The sequence below is a fragment of the Peromyscus leucopus genome, chromosome 1 (assembly GCF_004664715.2).
Source record: "Peromyscus leucopus breed LL Stock chromosome 1, UCI_PerLeu_2.1, whole genome shotgun sequence".
Classification (NCBI taxonomy): Eukaryota; Metazoa; Chordata; class Mammalia; order Rodentia; family Cricetidae; genus Peromyscus; species Peromyscus leucopus.
Window position 1 is genome coordinate 66,598,676 of NC_051063.1, and position 13,915 is coordinate 66,612,590.

A 13,915-nucleotide genomic window follows, 5' to 3' on the forward strand; every position below is an offset into this window, starting at 1 on the left:
AGTGTACAGAACCTACCACATATTCATCAGCATTCCATTTGCCTCCTAAGGGAGTTGGGGTTGCTGTCCGTGGTCCTGAAACATCGCTCCCTGTTGAGTCAGAAGTCTTTCAGAAGCCAATCCTTGTGCCTTTGCTACTACACTTTCATGACCTGTTAGGAGTCTGCCTTCACCTCCAGTCTGCTAGATAGTGCGCCCAAGTCTGTCCAACTTAAAAAGGTAGGATTTTGCTTAGACAGTGATGCCTCCCAAAGGTACATCAAACTCTCAGCTTCTTGGAATCATAGTCCTGAAAAGGGGACACACACACACACACACACACACACACACACACACACACACACACTCCCCTCTTCTCTTGTCTCCTTGGGGCTCCAAAGTTGCATTAATGATTACACACATGTTCCAAGGAGCCATCTCCTCTTCACTAGAAGCCCACAGTCTGCAAACCCAGCCAGGACACAGAGGTGTCTTGCTGGTACAGGGAAGAGCTCCCACCTACCCAGGCCTCATTAGCATTAGAGTGGATGCTAATTACACCACTTTCCCAGATGCCTCTGTTAATTGCTCAGGTCTCCCTTAGAAAGAAATCTTGTGCCATTTAGTTGGAGCAATGATCTTCTTATGAATAAAATAATTATAAATATATATGCAAATGAAATATAATAATCCATTAACAAAAATCACATCCTTCTCTCTCTCTCTACTCCACATATGAAATACTGAGTGTTATGATGTTGTCAGAGACATCACTAGTCATCACTAAAAAGTCACAGAAGGGGCTACTGAGCATCTGGGCCAGGCTTCCATTAGCATGTAGGCAATAGGACATTCAATTCTCCAGAAAACAAGGGGGTTCAGATTTCAGGTCCAAATTTGGAAAAATAAGGCTCTATCTGAGATCAGACACTAAATTGGTGGTCTGCTTAGTCCTCAAGGACATCTATACAGTGGGAGTGTGACAAATTAAAAGGCTACAGAATTTTGGACACTAGCACATACATCAGCAGTGGCAGAAATCTGAAATAAAAGTTATTTGACAATTCCCAAGAATGTGCTGTGACCAAGAGATACACCATATGATGTATTGGGCTGTATCATAGGAGATCAAAAGCCATATAACACATGGCAGCAGATTCATTTGTAGGAGAACAGGACTAAGCTGAATGCGTGTATGCCTAGCTACAAATGAAAGTTCCAGAAGTGTAGGCAGGGATGTGGGAAGGTTGGCACAGACTATCCAGGGCTTCCAGGGGAGTCAGGCTGGCTGCAGAAGAACACACTACTTGTTGCCAGAGCCTTGTAGGGTTCATTTTTGATTCAAGATTTCTATTCATACTGCAGAGGCCATGGGTTCTGTGGGGACACTGCCGATATGGGCCACGTTCATCTTCCTCAGACTCATCTGGATCCTCAACCTCTCTCTGTTTCCTGCATGATGGCCTCTCCTCAGGGACATCACCTGCCTCTCTGCCTGCCTTTGCTGTACTCTATGGTTCTATATTAGGTTTCTCATTGCTGTGATAAAATTCCTACAAAAGTACCCCAAGGAAGGAGGGATTCATTTTGGATCACAGTTCGAAGGTGAAGAAGTACAAAGATAAAGATAAGAGTGTGAAGCAGCTGGTCGGATTTCATCCACAGTTAAGAAACAGGGAGAAATCAACACTGCTTCTCAGCTTGCTGTCTCCTTTTAATGCAATCTGAGACCCCAGCCCATAAAATGATGCTGCCCACATTTATGCTGAGTCTTCATTCTTAGTTAGATTGTTCTGGAAATATCCTCATAGACACATCTAGAGATGTGAGTCTAGATCTCATCAGGCTGACATTCAAGATTAGCCATCACAGTTCCCCCTGAAGCCTTCAACATTACAACACTCATTCTTAGGTCAGACTCAAGCATCTTCTCTCTGGCCAGAACCATTAACTCACATCACCTGACTGCAGTCCCTCTCTCCAACACAGGATCTTCAGTCCTTTGATATGAGCACAGCCTCATGGGCTCTTGTTCCACAAAACTGCACTTCCTCCCACCCTTGGATTCACTTTTTTGGTTTATTTTCTACAATCTCTCCCATGCATTCCCTCAAGTCCCCAGTCTTTGTTATGCTATTCAGCTAAATTTAAAGCCAGGGTAAATCAAGTTCTCTGCTCACTTCATGCTGATTACCTATGAATTAAAAAACAAAAAACTCTACCAGCTGTTTCTGTGACCCTGTTTGCTACTATCCATGGTGTCCTCATGCTGCCCAGAAATCTAGAACATTTTCTATAGTACATTTTTCTCCTGCCCTCCTGATAATTCTTGAAACTCCTCCTACCTTCCGAAACGTTCAGCAACCCTTTCTTGTGACAAGCAGCTGCCCTTCTTTGTTAATCAAGAAAGTAGAAGCAGCAGGGATAGATGTCCACTCTCCCCACACAGCATCTACCTAATGTGTACCCATGTTCTTCATCTTCTCTATTTGTCCCAACCCAAGCCTTCTCATCAACTCAAGGCCAAGGCTACCTCCTTTCTCCCTCCAGCACTGTCAGACTTCCCTCCTCACTGCTTCTGCAGAGAGCACACAGTATGTGGTTGTTTTTCCAGTTATGAGTAGAGGAAAACACCTCCCACACCTTCCTGCATCTATCCCTCCACCTCCCTCCTTCTCTATCCAGAAGTTAAATTTGACCTAGTTTCTTGGAAACTTATTCTGTGAAGGTCTTTATTGTGATCAGTGGCTGATGATGCATTCATCATGATGCAACAAAAAGCAAAACAATAACAGCAGGTGCCTGAGAAGTCCCCATCACCCTGATGTCTCAACTCCAAACCAAAGGGCCAACAGTTCCACACACAAATTCACCAGTAGCTCACATGGGCTTCTGGCCACTGCAACCTCAAACAGCTCTCTTTCCTCATCATTAGACTTACAATTCTAAACCAAGCAGCCCCCTCTTGGATCTTCTAACTTGACTCCTCATGTCATCTCTTTCTACAGAACACCTAGAATGAATTGGTAAACTAACAAATATAAGCTTGAATCTGGAGTTTAAAGACCCACTGCCTTCCCATCATATCTGGATTGATTGCCAAGCTCTCCACCTCCACGACCCAGAGCTACTGGTTCCAACAACTTGGCTTCCACCTGCTTCTAAAACTTTGTCTCACCCTTGAATACCACCAGACACAATGTTGGAGCTACAATCAGCCTCTTTTTAAACCCAACACAGACCAAATTCATTTCAGCCCAGTTTCTTCGGGCCTATGGAGCTCTTCTCAGAAGGCTTTTCACTCACTTGTTCCAAGTGTCCTCCATTCTTAGGGGTCCATCAGAACTCAGTCATCCCTCTTCAAGTTGCCCCATTGACCACTCAAGGTGGGTACCTATCCCCCATCACTACCCACCCTGAAGTTTGTTTGACAATTCATGGTAGGCACCTGACCATTATTACCCATCCTGGACCTTGTTTGACTATTCCTGGTGGGTACTCATTGTCCATCACTGTCCATCATGGAGCTTGTTTGACTCCCCGTGGTATTGCCACCAGCAAAGTCCTCATGAGAAGGTAATATCCATGGGGGCAGCTAGTGTGCATCCTCCTTGATCACTAACACCCTCTCTCAACAGCATATCCTAGGAAAGCCTGTGTGGAGGAAAATGGGTAAATGGGGGTACTTCTTGCCATCCTCTGGGTGTCATTTTCTGCTCCAGTATTTCATAGGAGTAGTTCTTCCTTCTCAGCTGTTTCAGTGAGAATATGAAACCCACAAAAGGCATGTGACCTGTCTACATCCCAGGAACAAGTTGGTGGCAGCACAGTTACAAGCAGCCCAGGTTCTAATGAGCCATCACTCAAGCAGGCTTAAATTTCGCCTGAGCACAGGAAATGAGGGAAGAGAGTGTCTGCTCACAGCTTTGATTCCTTTTCCTCTCTGAAGCCTCAAAACCAGAGACGACAGCTCTACGATGCAGTCACCAAGCTGGAACAAAACACAACATGCAAGAAAAATAATTTCAATTTATGTCCAAACAGTTTGAAGCTTGGCTGTCAGGTCTTATGCCATGCTGATCAAAGCCAACTACACATTATTCTAAAAAATAGTATCTTCACTTCAAAATTTGGGATTTGAAAGTACTCCTTAAAATTCTTTCTCAATACTGTGTGGTTTCGTGGATAGGGGACTGGGAAATTGATGTCACCTTGTTCATTGTGACCTAGAAACATAGTCATGCAAAGCTCTCCTCCATTTCCTTGAGCCCACGTAATTATTTCCCCAGGAATATGTGTTTTGACAGCTGGGAGAGTTGTACTCTATTTTATCATGCTAATCAAATAATGCCTTTGCAGATAGAGATGGTGTCTCAATATTTTAATCCTACTCTCAAACTGTTGTAAACTCATTCCATGGAAAACTCACTGTCAGTTGAAGTCTGAAGGACCAGACAATCATGCGGAAGATGAGCGCACCCCTCTTTCTCCTCCTCGGTGGCTTGCATATGTCATTAGATTCCTGACACAGAAACAAATGTGTGCATCACCCCCTCGAGCCATAAGCTCTCTCATATGTTTCTACTTCTCTCCAAAGTGTTACTGGTGGTATCTCAGTGATGCTGACTGCTCAAGGCTGGCTGCCATCTGATCAGAAGGACCCAGTGTGTCACCTCCCCATACCTGAGGGGGTTAGGCCAGTGTAACACCAGAATGGCTCTCTGAGCAAATCCAGCACAGCAGCCCATCAGACATGTCTCCCTGGTTACAAGTTCTGAGAGTGGATCTGCAAGGCTCGCCAGGGACAAGAGTGTGATTCCAGCTACTGAGCTGCGGAGGGGGGGGGGTCATCAAAGGGTGACAGCTCTTCCATTCTAAGAGCATGTGCTCTGCCTGGTCAGTGCTCTCACTCCTCCTCTGCCTTTTGAGGTCCTTTTCTTCCCTAAGGAGACACATTAGGTTAAGTGCACTTGGATGACAGACAATGGGTTTCAAAAAGACCAGTCCACACAAATTCCCTTCTAACCCGTTTTTTCTTGTTCTTATCAGAGAACGTTTAAAAAAATGAGGCCCTCACAGGAAAGGGCAGTGACTGTACTCCCACATGTCTTCAGCTGCCAATCAGAATCTAGTCTTTGATGGTGAAGGAGTTGCCTGCCCCCAAAGCATCCCACTCTTCCTCTACACCTTTCTTTGATAAAAAGGCTGGATCTCTTAAGGTGTGCTCAGCCTTATTTTCTAGGAGCTTGTGATTTGGCTCCCTAATTACTAAATTAATTGCTTCTCAATACAGCAGCTTGTTTCCTCAACAGATAAGCTCTGCCGTTTTAAATCAGGTAATGGCGTGAGCGCATTTCAGCACTTGGGATAGCTCCCTTTCCTTCCCTCTTCTGGAACTCACCCTGTCTTGATCTGCAGGTCCATCAGAGTCTAGGGAAAGCACCTTTTCACTCCCTTCAGTCAACAGGATTTTTTTTCTTTTTCCACACACCCAATTTGACATTCCTCTTTTTAAAAAAGGTTTGTTTCATTTATTATTTACTTGTGTGTTACAGATAATTGTAAGCCACCCAGCATGGTACAGGGACTTGAACTCCAGTCCTCTGCAAGAGCAGCAAGTGCCCATAACCACTGAGGAGCCACATCTCCAGCTATCTTTCAATTCTGTTTTCCATCATGGAATGAATGTTCTCCTATCTCAAGACAATGTATAGAACTCAGTGATTTGTCCTTTTTTCTCAGCTCCAGAAGCATTCTGTGTCTGGCTCGCCAGTGTCCACATCTCTAGAGTGCTCCAAGATAGGTGGTGGCAAGCAGACCTCACAGCAATGAATCCATCAACCTCAGTGCCACCTCCAGTGATACATGCACAATGCAGAAAGGTTGGAGAGTCTGCCTCAGGCCTGATTAGAAATTTCATGGGACTCACAGGCCACCCTACCTCGAAGATGATTCAGCTGGGTGGTGCAGGTGTGTCTGTGCACTTACAACATGGAACAAGAGACTGCTATCTGCATGAGTCTCCATGGACAGGGAAGGCAGCATGGGCAACCCCCAACCCCTCCAGCCTCAGAAGACCTAGGAGAGAGGTGATGATAGCAGCTGCCCACCCTCCAGAGCTGGCAGTGAGTTGACACATAAAATTCCATTCACTTGTGAAAATGGGCTCTGACTCCTGACCCCTGACCCCATCTTCCTGGCTTTCCAATATCTCAAAACACCTCTACCCACCTCCTTACTGTTGACCATGGTGCCTTCTGCCTTTTTCCCACAGAGTCTGGCTCAAAGCCAAGAACCATCAGAAATCCCTTCCCATCAGTACCATACATATGTGGTCCCATCTAAGGGTGACCGATGTTTGATAGAGCTCTGACATTCTTAGGGAGTACTTGCTGACACCGTAGCTCAAGGCAGACATTTAGCATGTGAACAAGACAGGGTGTCAGGCAGCTCTGTCCAGCCATCTCCTTTCTTCTCCCTGCTTGCAATCCTGGGGCATCAGTTTTGTCAGTATCATTCCATCTGCCTGAGCCAGTGGCAGGGGCATGGCCACTTCTGAGTTGAGTAAGTAAACCTAAGCTGTCTGTCCTCCAACAGGGTCTAACCCTCTGCTGGGCATCCCCAGTGACACCTCTGGGAACAGAAATGGCTGTTGGCCTCCACTTTAAGAAATCCTTACAGTATTGTCTTCCAACATCTGTTTTCCTCCTGAGGGCTCATTCCTGCTTCCTTGGAGAGAGTGATGAATCTTTCAGTGAGGACCAATGTGTTCTCTCTACACCTAGGCCTGATCCCTGGAGGAAGTTTCTTGGCCACTAGGGTAGCCACATCTTATAAGAAACTGCTAACCATCCTGATACGCACTTTGTAACTCCTGAAAGATCTTTATGAAATGCCTAATATGTAGCAGACCAAAGCTACTGTCCTGAGTTGAGCTCTCAGAGGATACTCAGCCTGCTCCTCCAAGATACTTGCTGCCTCATAGCTGCCCCCTCCAGGGTGGAAGTATAACTGGAACATGGAAGAAGCCATCCAAGCCCTGCTTCTGATCCAGGTCAGGTGGACCAGAGCTGCATCTGGGTCAATGCCAGAACCCTTCTTTCAGCAAATCAGCTCTCTAACACACCCTCTCTCAGACACACACCCCCCTCTAAGCTCTATATTCTCCAAGTTGTACTTGCTTTGGGCCAACAGTGACATTGTGACTCTGCTTGCAGCAGGAATAATGTAACAGTGAGCTGCCAGAATGCCTGTCTTCTGGAGGCTCAGAGATAAGCACACGGTGGGGGCAGGGAGGCACACGTAAGGAGCAATGGCCGCTTTATCCGTTGGCAGCAGTGACTTTGTTAGCAGTGTTTGCATTTTATCCTCAGGAATCCCTGAAAAGGAGCAGGTATTGCCTTCATTTTACACAGGAGGGAAGGGAGTTAGAGCCGCAAAGTTCTTTAGCTGGCAGTCACATAGTCACCGAGGGGGAGAAGGTGGATCTGAACCAGTCCTGAGGTGCCGGCTCTCACCAGCCAGCTTCCCACAGAGCTCTTGCCCTGTGGTGACTCAGGCACCACTGTACACAAAAGTTAAGCCTCCTCACTAAGTAGTTGTGATATCTGAGCATGAGGGCAGGGGAAAACTGTTGAAATATGAAATCATTTAGATGAGATGTAACACTTGTCTGTATTGAGAGGGAGACATCATTTAAAAAAAAAAACACAGCCTGGGATCATGATGCTGTTCACAGTCGGGGGTCGTTTTCAGTCTGGTCCATCCAGGGTTCTTACTTGCTCTTCCAGCCATGCACAGTGGCACATGGCACATCGCAGCCATCAGCTCACATCTCAAAACCTTAGCCAGGTTGTCAAAGCCTCTCTGGGGGCCTTTGCCTTCTGTGCCCAGCAGTTATGCAAAGAAAAGGTCTGAAAAGGCACACTCCTCCCAAGTTCCCACATAAGCCTACCTGCAAGTCTTCGAGAGAATAGCCTGATGGCAGATTGTGTCTCCTACCTGCCTTGGAGCCAATAGGAACATGAGGAATGAGGGTAGTGCTGTTCTACTCAGCTCCATTTTAATTGAAAATTATGTCTAAAATTGCTGCCGATCTGAACCCTTTTTATCTCCCTCCTTTCAGGGTGTGTGGATTTATTCATCTGCTCATATGAAAAGCCCCACTACTGCCCATAAATATGCACAGGTTTCTGTTTGCTTGTACAGTAAATATCACAAGGATCTTAATTAAATTAAAATGGAGCTCAAGGATGGCTGTCCACTGATGATCTATCACACATGAATCATGTCTGTAAAAACCATCATCCCAAACACGGCTGTTCCTGTATAAATATTTTTTTCCTCCTTCATTCTAAATTGCAGAAGGGAGAATCTCCTAATGGATTTATGTCTTATCAGTAAGTTTCAGGGAAGCTGCAGATGGATGGCTTCTCTCCAATAGAGTATTCATTTAAGACAATCGACTGAAGTCCAATCCCGCAGTCTATTTGTTTTGGTAAACTGGAGTGCCCACGATTACTCACTTTATTTTTAAGGGAAACATATCACCTTCATAGATGTAGATGCTCTACTCCCTAGCTTCTCTTGAGCAAGAGGTGTTTGTAGAGGCATTTTTTAAGTAAAAGTGCCCATTTAATCTCCTAAGCATTCATTTTCTCCCTCGAGGGTGCGACACAGTCTGAAGATGCAAGTTCGAATAAAATTGGGTTTATATTGTAAAGTAAGAGGCTGTCAAGCATAAGCATGACTCAGGATGACCTGCAAATTAGGCGATGAAATGGTCAGTCTTCTCAGAATGCCCTCCTCCTCCTCCTCCTCCTCCTCCTCCTCCTCCTCTGCCCCTAGCAGTTTCAACAGAAACAGGTCAACCAGCCCCAAGTGTGAGAGCTCAGGGACTTCTGCTAAGAGCTGTGAGTTCCAACTCTTACCAGAGGGCTGGACCATCTGCCCACAACAGCAATGGTGCCATGTCCCAGCCTAGTTCCAGAGACTGGATGCTGCCTGGCCCGCAGCATCTGCTCAGAAACAGGTTGTCTGACTTTCTCTGTAGTACCAGGACAGTTCTGAGGGGTTCAGAGGGATGTGATCCTGAGCAGGTTCTGGCTCTGCCTAAACATGGCCAGGAAGTGCAGTTTGGGGAGTAGGGTGTATGTGTGTGTGTGTGTGTGTGTGTGTGTGTGTGTGTGTGTGTGTGTATGTGTGTGTAATTTTCTATAACTACTTTGTAAAGAAATCCAAGGGAAAGTTTGATTTAGAAATTACTTACTGCTAGAGACTGAGAATAATTCCAGAAGAAGGGCTTGACTTCCAAGTCTAAGTTGACACCGCTTTAAGAGTGCCATACTCACATCTTTCTAACCAGAATGAGAATGGAGTCTTCGTATGGGTATGGAGTTTTTTCCAATGACTAGGACATAAATACAGATGGATCATGTGGCTGAAACTGACGTTTCAAGAGAAAGTTCTTTAAAGTATCATTTAAAAAAAAGAATATGACCAGAGAAAAGAAAGAAATTGTCTTTACAAAGTTTGTTCTCCTGGCGAATAAAGTTTTAAGTGTCCACTGAAGTATTCTGTTTAGTGTCAGATGGCTATTTCACTGCGGAAAAATGTCCCTGGACTTTACCGAGAGACATATCCCTTGCCGTCTCGTGCCAGTTCTGCAGAGGAGACACAGGAAGTATCTACAGCAGTGACTCTCTCAAGAGTGACAGAGGGGGAGACACATGTACTGGGTGCTTCACTGTTGCTTGAGCCTTAGACAAGTCTTCCTTACATTAGAGGTGACAGTAGCAGTGAGGGTCCCTCCCAAGGTCCAGCTTCTCCCCAAGTATCCAGGAAGGGCCCTGTAAGACCCACAGTGATTCCACTGAGAGGCTATAGTTCATGTGCACAAGACATGAAGACAAGAAAGGATATTTGCTCTGTCAAAGAAGTGGACAGGCTCAGCTCCACTGCACTTTTGTCTGTCTGAATTCATAGTGTCACCCAACACACAGAAAACAAATACTGAACTCCTGTCTTCCTCACGAGGAGAAATAAAAGCCCCCTTTGTATTGAAGCTTGAAATAGGATGTTATGCAAGAAGCCACATAAAATTCAGAACCAAAGGAAGAGCTATGATTGCCAGGTGTGCTTGACACAACCCTGGGCGTATCCGGGAAGGGAAAATCTTAACTGAGAAAATGTTTCTATAAGATAGGACTGAAGTCAAATCTGTGGTGCCATTTTCTTGATTAAAGATTGATGTGGGATGGTCCAGCCCACTGTGAGTGGTACCACACCTGGGCAAGTGGTCCTGAGTTGTATAAAAAAGCAGATTAAGCAAGCCTACAGGAGCAAGCCAGTAAGCACATTCCTCCAGGGTATCTGCTTCAATTCCTACCTCCAGGTTCCTCCCTTGAGTTCCTGCCCTGACTTCCTTAGATGATGAACTGTGATGTGGATGTGTAAGGTGAAATAAACCCTTTCTTCTATAAATTGCCTTTAGTCGTGGTGTTTTATCGCAGCAATAGAAACCTAAGACACCAGGTGATGTGGTATCTTCTAACAACCTCACTTTTCCATCAGAAGAGTAAGAAAAGCCTCCGGGCTTCTGTGTGCCCAGTCTCTGTGAACTTTCTCTCACACATCCACATGAAACCTCCATTCAGCAGCCGTGGTAGCCATCCCATCTCCTGGAAGGAACACATGCTCATATGTTCTTTCTTCTATGCATGAAAATATCAGGGATCTGTTTGGTAAGAGAGAAGGGATCAAGGAACAGAGAAACAAGAAAGAGGACCTAAGAGTAGGTATGATCAGGTAACTTGTATCCGTGTAGGAAAATGTCATCATGAAACCTATTGGTTAGTTCAATGAATATACACTAACAAATAAGAGAATAAAACCAAGTCAATACAGTTTCAAGTTTAGGAAGTGATATGTGAAAGTGTTTTAAATATAGTCAGTGAAATTACTTTTGAACTATTGTAATAACTATGAATTCTATGAGAGAGAAAGAGAGAGAGAGAGAGCATACCACTAGCCACTGAGTGCTTACTGGGGTTTTAAACATGGTATCTGGATTCTCTTAGTCATAAGGTCATATGTCTATCCCACATAATATTGGGGGGAGCTATAATAAGAAATCACATTAGCACTGTTTTAGTATAACTTCAGACACATGCTTTGGGGCAGTAAAAGCCTAGACATGTTATGGGGATGGAATTGCTTCTCAATGAGAGTGAAGAATAAGTCTCATTGCAGCATCTCTGGCCAGACATCGTAGCGGTGAAACCACTCCTGGTCTCCATGAAGATCCCCTGAAGAAGCACATGCCTGTGCTGGTCTCTCATCAGACTCATTGCCTTAAGTACATGTGTTCTAGCCTTTAAACTTTACCTTCTTAGACTCAGAAAGGGCATTTTTGTCAGCACAACTCCACTGAAATCCTGTGACGAGCTCATCTGTACAGCTCCCGCTTGGTTTACCTCTGTGTTGTCAGAGTGATAGACTGAGTCGTGAACACCCTACTCCCATCTTCACCCCAGCTCCCTCAGATAGCATGTCTCCATCCCCTCCTCTCCTCCATCACCTTGTTGTTCTTGATCCATCCTTCCCTAGCTACCATTTCAGTCCCTGCAGTGTCCTTTCTGCAGGGAGAAATCAGAGGAGATATAAGTAAAGCGTACATGAGCATTAGGTGATGTTGAAATTCCGTAACACTTTGCCTGTATGTTGCAGTAAGGATTCTCAGACTGGACACTGTAGAGCCTTGTACATCCAGACTGCTGCAGGCAAAAAAATTTCATACTGGACACTTTAGAGTGCCATGCATCCATTTACCTTAAAGAAAAGAATTGTCATGTTTGTGGAATTGCTACTGTAACCCAGTGACATAATACTTCAGTCCATCCAACAAAGAGCCCCCAGGAGCATCTCTAGTTAAGTCCTGATCCCAGCACCAGTCTGGAGAAAGCACTAACCAACTTTTGGGTCTGTAGAACTGCCCATTCTGGGTGTTCTCCATCAACAAAATCACACACTGTATATGTTTTCTGTCTCTGGGAGTCATGCTTTTATGGTTTACACGAGCTACAGGATGGTGCCCAGGTTAGCAGGGACCTCCATTCAGTGATATCCCATATACATTCAAACCTCAAGCATGCTGGCCACCACCAGCCTTTCTTCCATAGTGAGCTGTGGCTCATTCGATGGGTTGGCTTACTTTTGTTCACAAAGTCTTATCTTCCTATTTTTACCATCTTCAACATGATGTTTCTACTTCTGGCTGCTTCAGCATCTCTGAACTCACAACCCTGGGCCTTTAGAGAATATCTCCCGCCCCATGTTTTCTCCTGCTCAGACCACAGTGTACAGTAGTGTATGCCCTGACTCTGACTGCTCCCTGAACCACTATAGTGGGTGGAGCCAACTCAGTGTGTTGAGCATTGAAACAGACAGCAGAGAGAAGAGAAAAAGCAAGTCCAAAGGCATCACATGAATGCACACACACACAACCAAGAGCCTTCTTGGTGTGACGGGGCCAGGAGTCTGCACTGAATGAAGGAAGGGTGACTGCTGGAGACAAGCTCGCTTCATGTGACAGCCCTCCTGCCGCAGCCTTGGATGCTGCTCCACCTGGGAAAAGGTACAGGCAGATGTGGGGCAGCCCAAGTTGAAAATTACATCACTGGTCTCTGCTCATAGCTAGGGGATGATGGTCATGGTCCCCAGGGAAAGTGCTTATGGCACTTGAATTAAGAGTCACAAGGTATGTGGTGGGCTCAGGAGGAGACCAGTGGAGCAGGCATTCACTCTGCAGAGGCAGCTCCATGAAAGGCTTCTGTATTAGGCACTTCTTTTCATTATTGAGACCAAATATCCAGTAAGATACAATTTAAGGGGCCAGGGTTTATTACAGCTTCAGAAGATACAGTCCATGACATGAGGGAGGCACAGCAGCAGGAGCATGGTCCCAATGGGTAAGTGAGTGCTGATGTTCCTGATGCTTGCTGGGAAGCTGGAGTTGAGCCTGGGAAAAGGTTGTCCTGGTATCACAGCTGTCCTCTCAGGACACTCTGGAGTTATTGGTCCCTCGGTTCCTTCAGTTTTCTGGGTGCCCAGGATGGATGGATTCTAGAGCTGAAGCTTCCATGAAGGGCTGATGAGGCTATAGCAAACAAATAGTTGGAATAAAATGATGCTCAAGGTCCTTTCCTGCTTGCTCTGGCCCTGGGAAAAAACATATTCTCAGATTGCACCCACTCTCCTTTCAGGAGGCCAGGGCACACACTCTTCTGGTTTCGACATTGATGTGCTAGCTGAAGCTGGTAGCAATCATCTCATTGGCAGGGCGACAGGGCTCCTGAGAGGTCTCTTCTTATTGCTGTCACCTTGTGGATAGAAGGAGTGAGTGAGTGACTTCTGTAAAGAAAACTGGAGATGGGAGAGACAGCAGGGGAGGGGGTGGCTCCTGTGGGGGCACTTTTCCCAGCTCTGCTGCACCTCCTTTATCAACCTGTGCCCTGCAGTTGAGAGCCCTAGAGACAAGAACAGTGACTGCCAAGTACCTGGGTATCCTGGCAGTAGGCAAGGCCTTAGGTGCGGAATTCGGCACCGTCTGTGGCTACTTGCTGTCTTTATCTCCATTTGGCAGATGGGGCAACAGGCTTATTTGTCTGACCCAAGTTTCAGAGAGTGGGAGGAGAAGAGGACATGCCTCCCCTCCTTACTGTGGTGCCAAAGCCATTGTTCCTTCCTCTCTCCTGCATTCTTGGATTCATTCACCAGCCACTGCTAAGACACCCTGGGCACCACACAATGTCAAGTAAAGGAAATGCAGGAATTATTCCCCCACCGGCTTCCCTAGGCACAGGCTCTGGAGAGACCAGACAGCAAAGGGGTGGCTCATCTCCCTCTTCCCTCACCATGGCCACTCCCTCTGGCTTCC